Source organism: Diabrotica undecimpunctata, chromosome 1 (genome assembly GCF_040954645.1).
Source record: "Diabrotica undecimpunctata isolate CICGRU chromosome 1, icDiaUnde3, whole genome shotgun sequence".
Taxonomy (NCBI): domain Eukaryota; kingdom Metazoa; phylum Arthropoda; class Insecta; order Coleoptera; family Chrysomelidae; genus Diabrotica; species Diabrotica undecimpunctata.
In genome coordinates, this window is record NC_092803.1 from 123875547 (window position 1) to 123892529 (window position 16983).

Consider the following 16983-nt stretch of genomic DNA (forward strand, 5'->3'; position numbering starts at 1 on the left):
TAAGTATTTACTTCAGAAAGTCATGGCAGGAAACGATGGATGGCATTTCGAACATTTAATTTAAAATAACTGTTATGCATAATTTGGTAACTTTTAAGTACATTATGAATTAAATCATTAGTTGTAATTTAGTAGAATTTAAATAAAAAAAAAATGGTTTTTGTACCTTTTTAAAAAAATATTTTAGTTAAAAATGTAATGTTAAATAGAGAATTAAATTCTCTTTTAAATGAGCTGTCGCATTATACCAATTTCTATTTAAATTATTATTATTTATTATTATATTATTATTATTATTATTATTTTTTAACAAAAGTCCACCTGTTTCGGGATTTCCCTCAAAACTCGACGGTTCTCGAAATAATGACAATATTCCATAATTTAGCCGTTCACTATATAAGAAATGACTAAGCTTAAATCCATTAAATTGAAGGTAAAATTAATTGGGTATTGGTGGTTGCCTAGTAAAAAAACCTTATGTGTATCCATCTGTGAGTTTAGAAAATTAAATTGTAAAATAGAATACCTATGCCTTCTTCTTCTTCTTAACATGCCATACACCAAAGTGCGTAGGCGACTATCTCATTACTAGAATTCTGTTCTTGGCGGCGTGACACAGCTCGCCTGTATTGTGTATTCCTGTCCATTCTTTAATATTCCTTAACCAGGATAATTGTTTGCGGCCGGCTCCTCTCCTACCTTCGATCTTCCCTTGTAGGATTAACTGTGGTATTTCATATTTTGCTCCTCTCAATATGTGCCCAAGGTAACCAATCTTGCGTTTTTTAATTAATTCAAAGAGTTCTCTTTCCACGCCGGCTCTCTTCAGGACGTCATCGTTTCGAACTCTATCCACCGAAGGTATGCGCATCATTCTTCTCAATGACCACATTTCAAAGGCTTCAAGTTTGTTGATAGATGTTTTTTTCAAAGTCAACGTTTCCATGCCATAAAGCAAGATGGACCATATCTAGCACTTGACCATTCTGTAGCGTATTTCGAAATTTAGGTTTTGATTACATAGGAGCGGTCTGAATTTCACAAAAGCTTGTCTTGCCATTTGTATTCGGGTTTTTATCTCTTGTTGTGGATCCGATTGGTCATTGATTGTGGTGCCAAGGTATTTAAAAGTTTTCACGCGTTTTATGCGATCGTCACCTATGCATATTATCGGGTTTTCTGGAGGGTTTCTGCTAATGACCATATATTTCGTTTTCAAAATGTTGATTTTGAGGCCATATTTTTTACCTATGCTATTCACCCTATCAAGTAATAACTGCTGATCTTCCAAATTATCAGTTATAATCACTGTGTCCGCATAGCGTAGGTTGCTAATTGGTATGCCGTTCACCTTAATGCCTAATTCCGTGTCTTCTAATGCTTCCGCAAATATATTTTCAACATATAAATTAAAAAGCATCGGAGAGAGTATGCAGCCTTGGCGGACACCTTTCCGGATTTCAAATTCATCCGTATATTGGTCTTGATCAATCCTCACCTTTGCCATTTGGTTCCAGTATAGATTCTGAATAATTCTGATCTTCTTCTGGTCCATGTTGGCCCTATGTAGTAGTTCCATCATGATATCATGTTTAACATTGTCAAATGCCTTCTCGTAGTCGATGAAGGTGAGGTAGACATCTTTTCGTTGATCTAAACAGTTTTGTATTAAGGTGTTCAAACATAAAATTGCCTCTCTTGTTCCTAGTCCTCCCTTAAAACCGAATTGTGTTGACCCGCTAAGTTCTATGCCTATTAAGAAAAATTATGTGATAATATGATACCAGGATATAGAATTCTATCTATTATTATATGTGTAATATTTGTTACTAGCAATACCGTATTACAGTTATATTGAAATGAATTTAAATGAGGCTGAGCTAAAATGAATGATAATATCAAAATTAGAAAGGAGGAAATGTGAAATGTTGATTGAATAACATCAGACAGCCAAAAGGAATTAAATACTGTGTTGTGAATGGCATAAATAAAGTTAGATAGTTAAAATATATGAATGGGCAACCAGACAGAATGGTATGTGTGTGAATGAATGTCACGATCGTGTAAAGACACATCTTCAGGAACTGAGTATTTAAGACCATAGTTTAGGAGTTTAATCTTATCTTCTGTAAAGCTGATATGTGTAAGGTTTTTTTTTATTCTAGGATGAAATTTAAATCCTGAATTTTTTTTATTTCTAGAAATAACAAAAAAAAAATCAGAATTTAAATTTTATCCTATAATAAAAAACCGTACCGTTATCAGGTTTATAGAAGATGAGATTAAACTCCTAAACTATGGTCTTAAATACTTAGTTTCTAAAGACGTCTTTACACGATCTTGAGAGTCTTTCGATTGAGACCGACATAGTAATCCAAAATATTTTATTATCTCTTTCCCAAAGAACGTCAACGAGAAATTCCTGTTACCGTTAGATCAATAAATTTAAAAACAAGATTTCTTCATCATCTAATTCTTCAGATACTCCAAACTCTTCTTTTCCTAACAATGTTTCCTTCAAATAAACACAATCACATCTTAAGACCATTAAATCAATCAAACATAAAATTTCTAGACACAACCTAATTTTTCCTAAGGCTGATAAAGGTAATTCTTTGGCCATTCTAGACCGTGATTTATACAAAAATAAAGTCTCATCTTTTCTATGATAATCACTTCACTCTTATACCAACTGATCCTTTTAAGATATTTATATCCCAACCTAAAGATAATATCAAAAAACATTCTGATTTTCTTTCTAAAATTATGATGCTCCCTACAGCAAACTACCTGGTAACACTCTTATTCCAATGTTGTATGGTTTGGATAAGATACATAGTTGGAATTCCCATTCGTTCCGTTTTCATTTTCATTAACACTCTAGTGTTAATTTTATCTAAATTCATACTTAATGCCTTAAAAAATCTAATCAATTTTACTCCTCATTTTACTGTAATAAATTCATATCAATTGGTTGATAAACTTTAACTTTTTAGTCTCAATCCTGAGATTACTATGCTTTGTTTTGACGTTAGCAACTTATTTAATTCAGTGCCCAAACTCGAAACTCCTATTATAGTCTGGTAAAATCACTCCTAGTTAACAAGTCTATTCAGTCCACCGATACTAGATATCCTTGAATTATGTCTATCTCAAGATTTCTTTCAATTCAATAACAAATTTTACAAACAACCTGATGGTCTAGCAATGGGCAGTTGCTTAACCCCTTTATAATATTTATTAAAATTATTTTAAAACGAGAATTATTATAAAAATTTAAACATATGATTCAATGTTGTTATTAATCGGATGACATCTATGACTTTTATTTATTTTTGACAATCGTTATGAATCGAATCTTTTAGTGACAGATATTCTTTTCATTTTTTAGATTTCATTTAATATCTATATTTTGTTAGTTATTTTTCATTCCGTTTTTAATTTAAACCTGCTTAGAGAAAATATAGAACCGCTATTGTATGACTATACCCGTGACGACGCCTTCTTGTGGCGCTAGTTCCGTGACGCTCACTGTAGCATTTTACTGTAGAGAAAAAAAAAATATTACAACGCCAGTATAGAAGCTTCGCTTCAAAAATACTTGAGAGAATCCTAAGATGCTCTCTATATTTTTACCTCATTTTGGAATGATCATATATGCGCGTTATATTGACAGATAATTTGTTTTATTAGAAAACTATATAATTAAACGCCTAAGCAAGCTGTGTTACTTTTTATACACACTGTATACCGTCTTTATTCAGACTTGCAAGAACCGGTCCGAAAGTGTATTAACCAAATAAAATGACGGAAACCAATTTCTAAGATTTATGCAATAATAAGAACCACGTAAGTTGGATTTATTTTCCTAACGTTTAATACAATATTTTTCCTTTATCGCATAAGCCATTGTAATAGCAGTAAGATAAGAAAGAGAGGACGCAATATTCTGCTTTAGGTTTCCCGCATTACATTTCAATATTTCATTTTTATTTTTCAACTTTGACATTTGAGTTAAATTTTTTTATGTGTCTTACACGTTTGCTGGTTTTTATCAAGTGTTGATGTATAAAAATAGACACTTAGTTAAAAATATTTATAATTTACATGTGTTTTTCGATTTATAAGCTTATTTGATATTTATGATTGATCTAAAGTATTTACAAAACTGTTAATAGGTAATAAACAAAATTTTTAATACTTAGTTAATTAAAGAATAAAATATTATCTAGCTTATAGTAGACACAAAAAAATATGAATATCTAAGAAGTGCAGTTATCAATAAACTTTCTATACCTTTTTAATTTGCTTTTACAAGGTGGAAAAAATATCTTAAGCAGCCAAGATCAGACCAATGGAGAATTTTGGTTACGCGACGTTATTCGATCAACAGGGTTTCAAAGGTTTTTCAGTTTTTTATTTGTTAACTGTTTTACAGCTGGAAAGCAGTGGATGAGAATTGCAAAAGATAGAAAAGCGTGAAAGAAATTGGAGAAGGCCTATGTACAACAATGGATAAATGAAAGCTGAAGAAGAAGAACTGTTTCACTGTTGAAGTTCAATTTGGATTCAGAGCAGGACTCGGAACAAGGAAAGCACTTTTTAGTTTGCAAGTTCTAATACAGAGAGCCAGGGATGTCAACTGCGATGTGTATGCATGTTTCATTAATTTCGAGAAGGCATTTGATAAAGCTCCACATGGGAAACTAATCGATATCCTAAAAACATCAGGACTCGATGGTAAGGATATAAGACTAATCTCAAATTTATATCTCCAACAAAAAGCAACAGTACGATTAGAAAATAAACTGTCCGAGATCTTCACAGTCAAAAAAGGAGTTAGATAGGGTTGCATATTGTTACCGGCATTATTTAACATATACTCTCAAAACACCTTAAGAGAGGCCTTGGACTAATCAGAAGATGGGATTGCTATAAATGTCAACTTATAAACAACGCAGACGATACAATGTTGCTGGCAGATAAAGCTCCAAAGGATGATGGATAACGTTGTAGAAGCATGTAACAAATACAGCCTAAAACTAAATTGCAAGAAGACAAAAATAATGATCATTAGCAAGAACACCGGAATAAACGCCAAAATTACAATAAACGATACACCGTTAGAAAGAGTAGAAAAAATTTGCTATTTGGGCTGCAATATTAAGGATATTTGGGATCACAGCTACGAAATAAAAACTCGTATGGAAAAAGGCAGAAGCTCTTTCAACAACCTTAGGAAGATTCTCCGCAACTTATCTTTAGGTATCAATATAGCATAAGAATTCTTAGATGTTACGTTTTTAGTGTCCTCCTCTATGGAGTAGAAAGCTGATGCCTTACGGAAGAGAGGCGTTTGAAATGTGTTGCTAACGATGTATGTTGAGGGACTCATATATTCACCACACAAGTTACATAACTATTTTTCAGGGGCTAAGAAACGACAAAGAATATATTAACGCCATAAAAAACAGAAAATTGGCTTACTTCGGTCACATCATGCGTAATGATAAATACCGACTTCTACAGGAAGTAGAAGTACTTCTATCTTAGGAAGTGGACTGGTTTAACGTCAACTGATCTATTTCGAGCTGTTGTGAATAGAATAAGATGGGTCAATGTGATCACCAACATCTCTAGAAGATAGGCACATTTAGAAGAACTGTTTCACGGTAAAATTGATAACAATTCTATAATGCTTCTAATATAAATCAAATGAAGCTTTTTTAATGTCCTTGAGATACTGCCGTCTTAAATGTTTAATCTCGTATTTATATCAATCAATATTTTTCTATTATTTGATGTCTTTCTCCAATGAAGCCCAAGCTGGTGAAACTCCTGTCTCGTACTTTCCCTGCTAGCTTCATGATTTAATTCCTCTATAAATTTTCGATTATTCTTTTTAACAGTGAGAAGCTGTTGTTCAGTAAGATGATTGTTTGATTCAATTATTTGACATTGTATACAACAATAATCTTTGTACATTTTGTTGATAGTCGCAAATATTTAGAATACTTGTTTGCAAAACAAACATAAAATAATAGATATAATTATTTCTTTATTAAACATTTTTAAGCACACAATAAACGTACCTATCAAAGCAGCTAACCGTTCTCGTAATTAACGTAACTCAATGAGTAGTGTATTTTCTTCTGCTATTCTAAATTATAAAACATTGTGTATCATTGTACGGGAATAAGTACTTGGTGTCCGGTTTTTCACGACACTTGTAATATTCATGTTTATTAAAAAAATATTAAAGGTATTCTAAATAAACAACTATTCGACTATTTTATCTGGCAATGTCGCAAAAACACTGATTTTATGTACAATGCTTTTTAAATAGATGTTTACTTTTTGCAGCAACGCGTTCAACTGAAGTCTTCTCTCCTTGATTTGCTGCCTGAGTGACCTTTTAGATATTTCTGTACACTTGTAATAAGAAAAGACAAAAATACGGCCCAAAATTTTTAACAAATCAACAAAGGTTAAAGAGATTCTAAAACTGATTTCTTGTGGTATATTTGAGTTAACCCATTTAAGGCTGAAACTTTTATTATATTATATTAAATAATTAAAAGTACCAAAATTTTAAAACAAAGTTTTTTATTCCAATTATTTCAACATATTAAAATAAAAAAAATCTTAAATATCTAGTTTGTATGATATTTATAAAAACATTGTTTTGGATGTAGTGCTACATTACATTTATTGCAGCAAAAATTACATTTTTGTGTGGCCAGCAGCACAAAGAGTTTGAGTGTCCTTATAGACAATAAGGTGGTCCATCCAATCGTATCTTGAGTGACTATGCAAATTGGCTGAAAGTTTGCTGGGTCCTCCTTTGTTGTCTTTTAAAAAGATTCAAGAATCCCTACTGTAATTGTGCGACAATGCTGTAAATGATCCATTTTACCACCACTAATTCTATGGAATTGCCAGGCATTTTGTTCTGCTAGATCCACTATGTGACTTATTATGGGAAAATAACCATTTATTGCCACGGATAGCTACTCTGTAGTAGGTGATATTTTCATCTGCCCGATCGACGCCACCCATGTTTTCATTATACTGTTTTATAATATTAGGTTTCTACAATACAAGCACCTTCTTTTTTTCTTTTTGAGAATACCTTTGTACTGGCTTTGTAGGATATATCTGATTGTGACTGGATATTATGGAAACAACATTATTGTCATTTCAATTGCAAACTACTATTTTACTTTCCTCTGCCATGCAGTAGTCAAACGAATCTCTTTCTTTCTTTGTCAGCGTGTCTGAACCCTCAATATCACAATCTTTACCTAGGCGATTTTCTCTTATTGTACCTGTTCCTTTACATCCCCTTGATGTAAGTTCTTCCAAAAGCAGCAGAGTGGTAAAATAGTTGTCAAAATATATATCATGGGGTAATTTGGACGCCTTAACTTTCAGGGCATCAACAAATTGAAAGACAACACTAGGTCCCAAACCAAGAAGTTTATATTTATCTTGAATAGTGGATGAAGATCCGTGATATGGATCAAACCGCTCCACATAACCTAGTCTAGTAGTCCCCATCCAAAACTTATATCCCCATATGATAGGTTTACCACGGATAAACTGCTTGGATCCATGTTTTTCATGATACGGAACCATTGCCTCATCCAAGCTGTGGTGTTCTTCTTGTAATGCTAAATCGAGAAATTTTTGATTTACATCAATCAGTGGTCGAACCTTTAAAAATTTATCCTGTCTATCCAATTTTGCATTGTCACAGTAATGAATATTCTGGATGATAAATCTAAAACGGTTTCTAGACATTGCATTAACTACAAGGCCGTGAATAGAATCAGGCTATTTTTTCCAGTACATATCTCGCCTAGGAACACTCATATATCCACTATATAATAAAATTCCAATAAAACATTTAATTTCGTTTGTTGTAATATCGCCTTCACGGTTATGTAAATTGGCGTACATATTTGAAAATTCAACAAGCATCTGAATAACTGTATCATCAAAAAATAGGAAAAAAATATCTACCGGGGAAATGATGTTTTTTAGACCTTCTATTATGGTGAGGTTGCACCTTCGTTAGCAACAGTAAAATTATGGAAAGTTGAATTTGTTCGTGGTCGTTCGAGTGTTTTTGATGATGAACGTCCCGGGAGGCCAAATGAAGTCACCACGCCGGAAATGATCAACAAAATCTATGACATGATTATGGCAGATCGTCGAATTAAGCTCCGCGAGTTATTAAAGGTCCTAAACATTTCCTACGAACGCGTACATAGCATCATTCACCATCATTTGGAGATGAAAAAGCTATCCGCACGATGGGTGCCGCGTTTGCTGACAATCGATCAAATGCAAAAACGTGTGACCACTTCGGAGACGCTTTTGGCGATGATACGGCGCGATCCGAAGGATCTTTTCGCCGATTTATCACCGTTGATGAAACCTGGGTGCATTATTACACACCGGAAACCAAAGAACAGTCGAAGCAGTGGCGCAAACTCGACGAAGGGCCGCCGAAGAAGGCAAAGAGTCCACATTCGGCCGGCAAAGTGATGGCGACTGTTTTCTGGGATGCGAAGGGCATCATCCACATCGACTACTTGGAAAAAGGAAAAACAATCAATGATGAGTACTACTGAGCATTATTGGATCAATTCGATGCCAAATTGCGTCGAAAACGCCCCGGTTTGAAACACAAAAAAGTGCTCTTTCACCAAGATAATGCACCGGCTCACCGATCGGAGGTCGCCATGGCAAAATTACACGAATTGGGCTATGAATTGGTTGAACACCCACCGTATTCCCCAGATCTTGCCGCCAGCAATTTTTCTCTGTTTCCACACCTAAAAAAATAGCTCGGAGGATGCCGTTTCGCAACAAATGTCGTCGCTGAAACTTCGGCCTATTTTAAAGAGTTCGAGCAAAAGTACTATTCGGAAGGGATAAAAAAATTGGATCATCGTCTTACTAAGTGTATCGAGCTAAAAGGGGACTATGTTGAGAAATAAATCGATTAGTTCCAAAAAACTTGTTTTTTTTTCTATTAAAGTCTAGTTTTATATCAATTCACCTTCGTATTTATCAACATTATTTTTCTGTTTTTATTAATTCTCTGGAGACGAATTTTATTTTACCAAAAAATAATAAATTTTTTTGAAAGGAATTTTTTGTGGCATACTATTATGATTTTAAGAAAAAGTTTTAAAAGGTATAAAAGGCTTTTAGTAAAATTATTAATACACCCAAAATGACTCCCTTCATTTAAATAACCTTTGCAGCTTTGTCATCCATAACAGGTAATGGAATTTTTAAATTTACATTTCAAAAAAGAAAGAAAATCAACACCCTTGGCTATAAAGAAAACTTTTCAGAATTAAAATATTCCGAATACTTAATAAAGATTGAAATTTTTCCATATTTAAAGACGGTGGCCGTTTTCCTCTCGAACTGAAAAATAAAAGAAACAGTTACCTAACAACGAACGTCAGAAACGTATACTTCTGAATGCTTTTAATTAAATTCTATGTCTAACTTGTCAGTTCGGATTATAATTGTTCTCTTTTATTGAATTGAGAAAAGAAAAGGATTTCATTATATAGATATTCTTTCAAATGAATTTTACAATTAATCTTGATTTTTATTTTAGAGTACTTACTCCTATTTTTTTTTAATCTATTAAGCAGTAAAATTTTATAGTTTTTAAAATTTTGTATGTGTGGATGTGAAATAAGTGGATGGCACTAAATCAAAAGCCTTGATTTCATCAAGAAATGTCTAATTTAGTCTGCAGAAATTGTTTGTCCCGAAAATTTGAAGGCTTGCCAAACCATTTCTTTGTCTCAAAATTCAGTTGCGAAAATAATTACCGACGATTTGACCGCCAATTTAAGTGATCATATGCAAGAGAAATCATTAGTTTTAAAAGTTCTTCCATTAGTTCAGTCTGTTTTTTTTTTAGTCTTGTAATACTCACGTGTGTTGTCAGTGTTGTTAATCTGTATTAAACTTGGTTTGTTAATTTGAAGTTTAAATTAATACTCATAGATTAGATTAGATTATGTTATTACGGCTTCGCCGCACTTCGATCTATGGAGATCTTTTGTGCATACCTTAATCTAGTTAAACACTAGAATGCCAATACTTCTGATGAAGTTCATTAGCTTCCTAGGTGACTTGTTTCCTATGTCAGAGGACGCCAGACTGACCTCTCCTAGGAATTTTAGTCTTTTGCAGAACAGTGCTACGCAGTTGCATAGTATATGTTCTGCCGTTTCTTTTTCATTGTGACAGAAACGACAGTTCTCACTATCTGATTTGCCCATCTTCTTGAGATAATATCTCAGAGGGTAGTGACCAGTGAGAAGGCCAGTGACCATTTTGATATCTTTTTTACTCATTTCGAGAAGGCGGTTTGTTGCAGTAGGCGATACTTTTATGAGCCTTTTTGCTTGCCTTTGTCCTGGTGTGTTAGACCAATATGATCTTAGTTGATTGAGTTCCCAGGTACGGAGTTCCTCTCTGATGTGGCTTTTCGATAGTCCACAGAAGGGTTCCGGACCCTGGAATGGGGTATTAGCTCCTTCTTTTGCGAGGCTGTCAGCTTCCTTATTTCCTGCAATTCCCTTGTGACCTGGCACCCACATCACAGTTACATTGTTGCGTTCCGTCAGCTTCTTGAGAGATTGTTTACAGTCCCAAACCAACTTTGACTCACATGTAAATGACTTTAGAGCCTTTAAGGCGGCTTGGCTGTCTGATAAAATAAAGACTTTTGCCCTACGGGTGTCTCGGTTGAGACATTCTTGGGCACTTATGTCTATAGCATGTATTTCTGCCTGGAAGATAGTTGGGGGCATTTCCAAGAGATTTAGATAGCCTGAAATTGGACCCAGCAACTCCCACTCCTGCCCTTTCATCTATCTTAGATCCATCCGTATACCATACGAGTGAACCTTCTTTCACTTTTGGTTCAATTTCTTCACCCATTTGGTGGTTTTTTATGATTACTTCAAAGGGTGTTTCAAAGTCGAATTTGACTGGCATAGCATCTGTTGGCATGTCCTTAGAATCCAATGGAATTTCTTCTAAGATTTTCAGGTGGCCAACTAGATCTCCAGGTTTCATTATTTGTATCTGTCGCAGTTTTAAGGCGGTACTGCCTCCCTCCTTATGCAGAACTGCAAGGGAGGAAGGTTCAGCATCGCCTCTAGAGCTGCAGTGGGATATGTTGACATTGCCCCTGTGATTCCCAGACAAGCTAACCGCTTTGCTTTTCAATATGACTATTCCAGGTGAGTTTTTGATCTAGGGTTACCCCCAGATATTTTACTTCCTTGGAATAGTCTAATGTGATGCCATTCATAGTTGGAGCCTGTAAATTGTATTGACGTCTCCTTGTGAAAGGTATCAAAGTCGTTTTACTGGGGTTGACATTTAAGCCCTCTTTCGAGCACCAACTTTTAATTTCGTTAAGAGCAGTTTGCATGAGACTAGATATGGTCTGGTCATGCTTGCCTCTAATTGTAACAACTAGGTCATCTGCGTAACCTTGGGTTATAAAACCAGAATCATGCAGCTTAGTGAGAAGGTCATCCACAACCAAAGACCACAGCAGAGGCGATAATACTCCCACTTGAGGGCACCCCTTTACCGCTGTCACAGTCACAGATTCTCTTCCAATACTAGCAGTGATGATTCTCCTTTTTAACATTGACTGAATCGATTGTATTAGTGAGACTTCAATGCTCCTCTTTACTAGTGCTCTTTTTATGCATTCAAATGAGGTATTATCATAAATTAATAATAATCATAGATTAAATTAATACTATTATATGTTGTCTTACCTGGGTGCTCGCCACTGGGCGGCATCCCACTATGGCATTGTTTATAAATTATACATATTGCTTATTGTTTTTAATAAGACAGATTGCAATAAACATTGGATGTTAAAAAAAGGTCCAATCGGATTATACGAAAAAAAAAAAAAACTTAACCTTGCATGACCAGTTGCCTCAAATTTTATTATTCTAACGCTAATATACCAAAAAAGAAAACACCATGGTTTAAAGAGGAAGCGAAGACAAAAATGTGAAAAAAAGAAGAAAGCCTTTTTACAATAAAGAACACAATAAACACAACAGGCACACTATAAATGAATCAGAAATGAAGCAAACACTTTAGTTAGACAAATTAAAAATAAACACTGGCAAACCTTCTCAAAACAGATGGAGTAAGAGTAGGAGAAAGAAATTTGAAGTATAGTCAGAGGACAAAGAAAAGATATAAACAAACTAATAAAAACAAAAAGGATGTTGGAAACAGCAGAGATGAAAATACTTAGAAAAATTGATTGTAAGACACTATGGGACAGAGCTTGAAGTACAGATATACGACGTAGATGCAAGGCGGAGAACAATAAGAACTGGGTAAGAGACAGTAGACTCTTATAGACTCATACAAGACAATAAATAGAGTGGTATAGACAACACGAGATGGAAAAATGCTGGGAGTTTGATCGTAAGCTTCATCAGATGTACATAGATTTTAAGCAGACATTACATAGAGTATGCAGGGTTAGACTGTAAACAGCAATGTAAGAACTTGGTTTTCCAAAACAAAAACTAGTCCATTTGATTTGGATCTGTATGGAAGGGCTACGATGTAAGGTGAACATCTTTACTCGGAGACATTTGAAATAAACAATGGACTAAAACATAGAGATGCACTTTTGCCACTTCTCTTCAAATCAGCTCTGGAACACACAATTGGAAGTGCAAAGATCGAAAAACCGACTACACTATATCATCTAGAAGGAACAAACTTATTTTGTTGCTGGTTGATATTTGCTGATAATATCGATCTATAGGAAACACTATATTAAGGATAAACGAAAGGTTCGTCAGGTTTGAAAAGGATGCATAGAAGATGGGACTCCTAATCAATGAAAACGAATATGTGCATATGAGCTGCAATACCCACAACAAAGATAGACAGAACATCACCATCGATGACTTTAACTTTGAACACGTCAAAGAACTAAAATATCTTGGAACAGCAATAACGGAAGACAATAACGGATCACAAGATATAAACAATAGGATACAAGCCGACTTGACCGATTATAAAATCGAAATTAATAAAAAGAAATAGATAGACAAAATACAACTATATAAAACTGTCATACGACCCGTAAGTGACGTATGGTGGCGAAATGTGAACAATAACAAAGGGAAATAAAAACCGACTACGTCATTGGGAAAGAAAAATCCTAAGGAGGATCTTTGGGTCTGTTCTTGTTGAAGCAGCAGGACAATGTAGGATAAGAACTGACAAAGAGCTCGAAGAACTATATACAGACGCTAAGACAGTAAAAGAAATAAATTCCAGAAGATTCCAGTGGGCAGGAGACCTCAAAAGACATTCTAATAAAAGAATAATAAGACTGGTATGGAAAATAGTCCCAACTGGAAGAAGAGCACCGGACACAACTGGATGACCTCAACTCCGGTGGCAAGATAATATTGCAGGATACCTTAAAGCTGTAGCCGTAGAAATTGGATGGAGATTGCCGAAGACAGAGATGAATGACGGCATGTTGTTAAGTGGGCTACAACCCATGAAGGCTTGTAACGCCCTGGAGTAAGTAAATAAGTAAGAAGAACTAACAAAGTCACAACAAAAGATGTCAAAGTATATGGACAGTCAAAAATTAAGTAATCATCGTTTGGTATTAAGAAAAGTTACATATAGATGAAAACACCAAAAAGACGATATCCAAAATGATAAGGAATTATAAAGCTTCACAAATAGATATTTACCGACAAACCTCTATAAAAGTTTAATGATTAAGCCCTATATCAAAATAGATTTCATAATTTACGATGTACAAATGAAGCATAGACCCCAACAGAAATATGTCAACATCTAAAACATCTAAAAGAAAGTAAGTGAAGACACAAAAGCAGCACTTGGTATGGAACAACACAACAATAAATATCTGGAGAAATACAATAAATATTAAGAAGAGATAATTAAAAGAAAAAAGGTGCATTCCATTACCTTCAGGCAACAAGTGAAGCAAATACTACGACTGAAAAAGAACGAATACTGTGAGAGAATGTGTAGAGACATAGATAACACGATTATCTATAATAAGTGAGCGGATGCTTAAAAAAATTAAAAATATTAGAAGAAATAAACAAGGTAATAACATCTTACAAATAACTACACCCAATGAAGAAAATAAAACAACATATGAGACACATGATATTATGACAACAAGAAATGGCAAATATGATATTACAAAAGAAAATATAAACAAAGCGTTAAAAAAGCCAAACACAGCAAAGAATTCGGTGGAAAACATTACTCTCTATGGAGCGGAATTACGGCCAATGATAACATCGATACGAAATAAAATAAGAACAGTCAAATTTAAGTTTATGAGAAGATGTTTTTACATTACCAGAAGGGACAGAATAAAGACTAAGTAAATATAGAACCAGGTAGAATTATAATGCTCAATAAGAAAAAAATTAAAAAACAAATCATACAATGATACGGTCATGTTCGAAAAATGCCAGACCACAGGTGACCAAAAAGAGTAATGAAATGGGAACTCCCAGAAAGAAGACGGAGAGAAAGACCAGCTTGACGATGGATTACATATATACGGAATACGATGATATATAGAGATCTGAAAAAAAAAATAACTGAAAGGATAGAAAGCTGTGAAGGGTTAAAATGGCAAACCAAACTCATAAGGGGAAAATGCGAAAGAAGAAGAAATATGTGATTAGTTCAGTTGTGCAGTAATTGTTATATGAATCGATGACTCAATTTTTCTGTATGTACATACGGTGATGTCATGAGATGAGAAACCTTTCTCCCTTAAGTCTTCTGCCTCACAGCCCATATTTTTCTCGGTTTTTCTCTATCTGTCTTTCCATCAACTTCTAACAGCTCTATCCTTTGTCTTACATAGTTTTAATTTTTATTCTAACGTGATCAAATTATGTTCCTTCTAATCTTGCCCAACATCTACCGTAACATTTTCATTTCATCTACTTCCTGAATCATCATCTTATTTCCTGAATCTATTTTACAGGATGTACATTAACTTAGGTCTCACCACACTCTTGTATATCTTTTGTTGCAGCACTTCCCCGATTTTTAGATCACAGAGTATCCCGCTTATTTGCTTCTACTTAAATCAACCAACCTGTATTCTGTGGGCAATTTGTTGATATAGTGTCATATTTTCCGTTATGTAGGAGCCAAGATATTTAAGCTTTCCCACTCGTCCTAGTTTTTCTCTAAGCAATGCTATTTCCCCAAACAATCCTGTTCCTGCTACATATGCCCAGTTTTTGACCTGCTAACCTTAAGTGCTTCCGCTTTAATTGTCCTTGTCAAACCTTTTAACTTCTCTTCTAAAATTTCTTTGCTCTTCTCTACTAACACGATATCATCAGCAAAGAGCATTGACCAAGAAGCACATCCATAACAGGATTACACTTTTCATTTCCTCGGGTGTTTACAACTTTTCAGACAGCTGTTTAGACAATCTTTCCTTAGCAGTAGCTACAACGCGCTTTGCTATTCTCTTTGCTATCTTGTATTCATCCTTATCTTCCTCTTTTTTAGACCTGTCATACCTCTTTCTAGCCTCTTTCTTCCCTCTAACCTTCTGTTGTACTGTTCTGTAGGGTCGTTCCACCACCAAGTTTCTTTATCTCCTCTTCTTAGAGTGCCATGTTCCTACTGACGTTGGCAACCATAGTGGCTAAAACTTGCTGCTCTAAACAAATTAATCGCTGGATATTCCAGTTTTCTTGTTTGTATAGTGGTGAATAGTTCTATTTTTTTAAACTTTTTTATTTCTAATTCTATCACTCCATGATATTTTTAATACTTTGCGGTATAACCATAGTTCGAAAGCCCCGAATCTTTGTAAATTGCATTTTTTAAATGTCCAACTCTCAGCTCCATATAGTAATATTAAAAATATACAACATCAAATGTTATGTATTATAATGTTCAAATTAAGATTCCTTTGTCCCTAGGACTTTTACCAGATGTTTTTCCTAGCACTTCCTCCACCACTCGTACCACAACTTTGCTGTGGGCTTCTCACCAGTCATTTATTATATCTTTTTTCTCAAGCTCTTCCAACGCTGTATTCTCAAAGACTCTTGCCAAATCCTTATCCTTTAACTTCCATCACTATACTTTCTAATGTCCTACTTGCTTTATTTTGCTCCTCACCCTTATCTCCGAATTCACTATCAGGTCAGGTATTGACTAGCTACATACTGACGCTTTATCACTTGACAGTAAAGTTGGTAACTTCTTTTAGCCGACGTCTTTTACACGTACACAGCACAAAATCTATTTGACGTTCCCTTCCCCCGCTTCTTTAGATTATACTACACATATTTTTGGTTTACATAATGTGTACAAAATATTGCAGTTTTCGACATTTTACCGTATTCTTTCTTCTGTCTACATGCTTAAAGTATATTTTAAAGCCGACGATTCTTATATAGTCGATCAGCGGCATTTTTATGCGCGGTACAATATTAGACACGTGGGTATTGCACCATCCGCGATGTTAGTACACGGAAGGAAATTTAGAAAAGACGGAATTGTTACGAGTATAAAATATTCAGCCAAACCAAGAACTAATCGACCTTCTTATAATATTAGAAAGTTCAACGTATATTCGTAATTCTTGTCATTCACTTCGAAAACATGCACGAAACACGCACAAGCGGTAAATTTGTCTCGTGCCACTATTTAGTATATTATATAAAAGGATTAAGGTTTTCAACAATATAATATTTATTTAAACAATATTTGAAAGACTTTCCTTTTTTAACTTACCGAGGAAAACTGAGGTGGCTTAGATGGAATTATTTTCAGTAACAGGGCTTACTTTCACCTAAATGGATATGCCAATAAGCACAATGCTCGCTATTGGTG

At 34.4% G+C, this 16983-nt stretch overlaps 1 protein-coding gene across 1 annotated transcript in view; it reads right to left on the reverse strand.

Annotated features, from left to right (window-relative positions):
• LOC140431542 (kin of IRRE-like protein 2) overlaps positions 1 to 16983 on the reverse strand; it is a 1293538-nt gene that overhangs the window by 221770 nt on the left and 1054785 nt on the right. The gene's annotated exons all lie outside the window — the stretch shown is intronic.